Source organism: Triplophysa rosa, linkage group LG24 (genome assembly GCF_024868665.1).
Source record: "Triplophysa rosa linkage group LG24, Trosa_1v2, whole genome shotgun sequence".
Lineage (NCBI taxonomy): Eukaryota > Metazoa > Chordata > Actinopteri > Cypriniformes > Nemacheilidae > Triplophysa > Triplophysa rosa.
In genome coordinates, this window is record NC_079913.1 from 994,944 (window position 1) to 999,943 (window position 5,000).

General features: G+C 42.3%; 1 protein-coding gene across 3 annotated transcripts in view; it reads right to left on the minus strand.

The window, feature by feature from the left end:
• wnt5b (wingless-type MMTV integration site family, member 5b) overlaps positions 1-5,000 on the minus strand; it is a 70,739-nt gene that overhangs the window by 47,298 nt on the left and 18,441 nt on the right. The window contains exon 1 of one of the 3 annotated variants that reach the window (XM_057323937.1): positions 4,908-5,000. This exon is cut by the window's right edge and continues 782 nt beyond it. The exons of the other annotated variants lie outside the window; for them this stretch is intronic. The gene's annotated coding sequence lies outside the window, so the exon portion shown is untranslated. The remainder of the gene's footprint in view (positions 1-4,907) is intronic. 3 annotated transcript variants of the gene reach the window in all.

Below are 5,000 nucleotides of genomic sequence, written 5' to 3' on the forward strand. Positions count from 1 at the left end.
CTTTCTTTCTTTCTTTCTTTCTTTCTTTCTTTCTTTCTTTCTTTCTTTCTTTCTTTCTTTCTTTCTTTCTTTCTTTCTTTCTTTCTTTCTTTCTTTCTTTCTCCTCCTCCCTCAGGGTCCTGTGCCTGGCACAGGACCAGATGAACATGTTGTCAGGGGGCTGGGGTGAGGGTGGCACAAGGAGCCAGCGTTACGTGTCTGCAGGGACTCAACCTCGCTGAAGCCAGCCGACGTCGTGGCTACTTATAGCCACGCCATAAATCAAGCTGTCAGTCTAAGTCACGGTTGCTGGAGCACTCGGGTTCCAGAGCGCTCCTCTCCACACGCCCCGCGCTAAACTTTCTCTCCGAGCTGAGAGGCAGCTCAGAATGTCGGGGCACATTTAGAAGGATGTCTTGAGTTTTAACTTACACGATCTTCTGTGAGAAAAACACTATAATGTTCAAGTTGGAGAATAGTGGTTACCATTAGCAAATCGGTGCACTGTAAAGCTGCTTCGGATAAAAGAATCGTAACAAATGCATAAGGCCCGATTCACTTGCAACATTCCCGTTCCTGCGATCTGCATTTGATCTAAATCTCATTTGAAACACACAACCCCACAAACACATGTCAGCTAACATTTTCCTCCGACATCAATGGGAAAACTGAATCGTGTGTTTAGCACTTCAGGCCGCTAGGGGATCAGACTGCTGACTCTTCACAGGAGCAGACTGAAGGAGCTCCAGGTCAGGGGAGAACCAGGTGCTAATGAGCCGTGGCTCAGGGCCAGCTCCAGGGGTGAAAGCAATCTCCCTCCTTCAAAACTCTGATAAACAAAGAGCAAAAGAGACGCAGAAGCAAAGTAACACGGGTCACGTGACACCTGTTCTGTACTCGACCCCTGACTGCTTTCCACACGGCTGATGCTCACTCCCCGCAATCCCACCATGACCAATGTTACGGCCTCCGTGGAGTCCAGTGATTTCATGCTAAGGGAGGTGGGAGGGGGGGTGAAGCAGGACATTCGTATATCCCCGCTGTCATCAGCCCCCTGTGGCTTCAAGCATATGGGACAAGCTTGCGGTAAACAGAACAGATCCGCTCGCGGCGTAGAGGTGATGTGCTGGGCTTTCATGATGGATGCCTTGGGCAGATGAGGGGCAGGCTTAGCTCGAGTCAACCTGCCCACGGTTTCTACGGCATAAACTTTTGAGATCGGGTAACTCAAACAACATTCAGGGGTGGTCGTAACGTGCTCTCGTGTGAACCAGCTTTGATTATAAGCGTGATTATACATATATGTGCACAACCTCACACAACATGTGAGTTGACACAGCTGCTCTGCTACAGTCCACTCGCAACATCACATGTGCTGAGATTAAAATTCAAGCGCACGCACATGTGACAGTAACACCGTTTGTTTTTTTGGTGCTTTATTAACATGCACTGACATGTTGACATAGTAAGTGATGTATGGAGCCCAAATCTGAGACCCTCCCCTTTGAAATGCGATCACGAGCGGTCACAAGAGACGCATTTGAGCCGCATGTTAATACCAGGTGTAAATGTCAATGTGTCTCAGCTGACCACTTGTGATCCCGAGGCAGATGTTAATACCAGTTAACCGGTGTAAACGAGGCCTAAAAGGCACGTCACCCTTGAAGATCTCAAATCACGCCAACAAGTTTATGCATTCCGACCATGCTCGACTTTGGTAGCGGACCCACCCGACCGTGGCTTGCTTCGTTCGTTCAATTAGACAAGTTAACACACAGTGCGTCTTTGGTAGGTGTTGTGACCTTTTACTGTGGGGTCCTCAAGGTTTAAACCCTTCACTGCTAAGGATCAAAATGTAGATGGTGAACAAACTGTGCGATTCTCTCTCTCTCTCTCTCTCTCTCTCTCGCGCAAGCCCCCCTTGTGTTTTTCCAGCCGAGATTTTTCTGTGAAAAACAATTAGAGTAAAACTGAATACCCAAGGTCCTCAGAACGCTTCTTTTTAAATAGAGCCGTCAAGGTGACTTTTCTCAAAACACCCACTGCTTCTGTTTTTTTTCTCTCTCTCTCTCTCTCTCTCTCTCTCTCTCTCACACACACGATTCTCTCACGCAGTTATTTCCCACTGTGAAGACTATGTCCGATCAGAACACCTTTTACAGGCAGAACACACTGCAGGCGCGGTAACAGTGTGTGGCGTCCCTGTGAGCAGAAACCCACACGCGCACACAAGTTGGGTTTCCATGTTTTATGGGGACATTCCATAGACGCAATGGTTTTTATACTGTACAAACTGTATATCATATTCCCTACCCCTAACAATCACACACAACTGTCTGCTCTTTTAGATTTTCACAAAAGTTCATTCTGTATGATTTATAAGCTCGTTTCCTCATGGGGACCAAAAAATGTCCCCACAAGAGCAAGGATTTTGGATATTGCCATCTTTGTGGGGACATTTTGTCCTCATACCGTAGGGTTTACCCTTCCCATACACACACACACACACTCACTTCTAACCATCAGACCCCAGACAGACTGACTCCCGTCCAGAGTGATCGGAGGGGAAAATGGTTGGCCTTAATACATAGACTGTGGGATGAATTAAGCGGTTTAGAAGCTGGAAATTAGTTAAGTACAATGTAAGAATGTTGTTGCATTACATTAAATATCAAATCAGATGATTCGAGAGCTTTTCTCAGAACTAATACTAATACATTTTGCTATTATTTTGTTATGAAAACAAATATACTGTAAATGTGTCCTATTGTGGTGTGCTGGCAAAAATTAATCAACTGTTAGAAAAAACTAATTTTAATTATATATTATATACTATATACTAATATTTTATTATATATTAAATAGTATAAAACAGTTTATATTTTATAATATAAAATATTTGTAAATGTATATATTATTAACAGTTTGTTTTATTAATTTTTGCTATGTCACACCATAGGACACATTTATGGTATATTTTTCAACTACCTATTTATAATGAAATAGAAATATAATGCTGTGACATTCATGAATGTAAAAAGGCAAAAGAGTTAAAATACCAGCGAAAAAACTATAATATCTAATAAACAAAGATGGAATTGAGCGATTTTCAGCAAATCTGAAAATGTTCTTCTTTTTCTTTGTACAGCTATACTGTATACTGAGAGAGAGAGAGAGAGAGAGAGAGAGAGAGCCAGTCCAACTCACCAGCTTCTTACAGAAAAACACTAGACTTTTATAGCAATTGATGTCAATTGCAAAAATCTGATGTTGTCATAGCTGGACTGTGATGTGGAAAACTAGACGTGTTATCCAGAGGGCGGGAACAGACGTGTGGAAAAAGCCACAAGGTCACCCAGCCACTTCCTGCTGGCTCGCACACAATCTGTTGGTCAATATAAAACAACACCAAATATTCCACCCAGTCCTTTTTAATCAGGCCTGAACTCAACCCCTTTCCTAAAGAGAGACCCACACATCCACCCTGTACCTCTCTCAGGCTTGCGTCTTGTCCTAGTTGGGCCTCTTTCTGTGAAAGATCCTGTGGGTTACAGTTAACAAAACTGTCTGAAGCACAAAACATGTCATTTTACAGCAAGCACATTCCCTTCTAGAAAGTCTGACATTGGGAATCAAAAGAATATGCACTACAGTGTTTAATGCTAGGAAGCGAACAGCTTTTCAAAAAAGAAATGAATGAAGGCTGTTCAGAGTTCATGTCGTTCGCGGTCACACGAGGAATTGCATAAGTATGCGAAAGCAAATGCCTCACAATCCAACTCTACCAAACTCTGAACTGAATCTGCACTTCCACAAAAAATCCGAACGTGAAAATCCAAAACAAAAGACCAGCTCTGGAGAATTTCCTTTCCTGTTGAATGTCAAACTCAAACGCATTAAACAAACTGCGTAACAAACCAACTAAAGGAACGCACGCTGACAGCTGTACACTGAAACAGAAGAGAGACACAACAGACTTCTGCCTGACAACAGACGGCAGATGTGTGTATGTCCAACCGCCTCCTGCGTGTCTGTTTATTCTTGCAGAGAAAGAATCAGAAACTCTATATCAGTCCACATGCAGACAAAGAGGCACAAAAAAGACTGAGCGCAGTTACGTGATACAGAATTCAAATGCAGACAAAACTCCTCTTTGGAGTATGACCCCCATGGGAAAATGGTGTATGGTAAACCAAAGTACAATGCTTTATTTCCTTTACTTTAACATTGCAATCCTTAACTTTGCCTCTATATCACCATCTCTGTTTGAAACATGAAATTGCAGGTTACTGTATAAAAAAATGTCAAACTGACATTTCCCGCAAAGTCATACTCACAGCTCAACTTTTAAATCATTTTCATATGCTGACTGCTGTGAATCAGGTTAACATAAGGAGAACAAGTTTTAAAGGTCATTTTTTTGAGGATTCATTGTCAGAACTGCAATATAATACACATAACTATGTGTTCAGAGGTGTATAAAGACCTTACGTAATGAAGCGTTTTGTTTTTATTACCTAGGAACGAGCTGTTTCGATCTACGTACATAGCGGGTCCCCTTACATGGAATTCACCATGTTGTTTCTACAGTAGCCCTAAATGGACAAACTGCATTTCGTAAATATGTTATCTCCTTCAGCAAAGAAGAGAAAGCGTGACAACATCCTGACGACTTTAAATTTTACTATAAAACTGCAGCTTTTAAGGACTTTGAAGATTTAAGATTATGCTCAAAGAAGTCTTCCGCAGACATTGTTAGTAATTTTAGTCAAAAAAGTCAGTGGTGACGTTGGTCAACGAATACACACACAGAGCATCATGGCAAACTTACCAAACTTACTCAAAACTTCACCAGTTGTTTTAAAGCAGCTAAAGAATAGTTATCTGTGTGAACTTGTGTTGAGTTGTTTCTTGTTGTGTTTCTTTACCTCTCCAACTCTCTCACCACATTCTTCTCGTCCACCAGCAGAGTCACATTAGATTGTGGACAGCCTGTTCCTGGAGCAACTGCACTCAAAGCC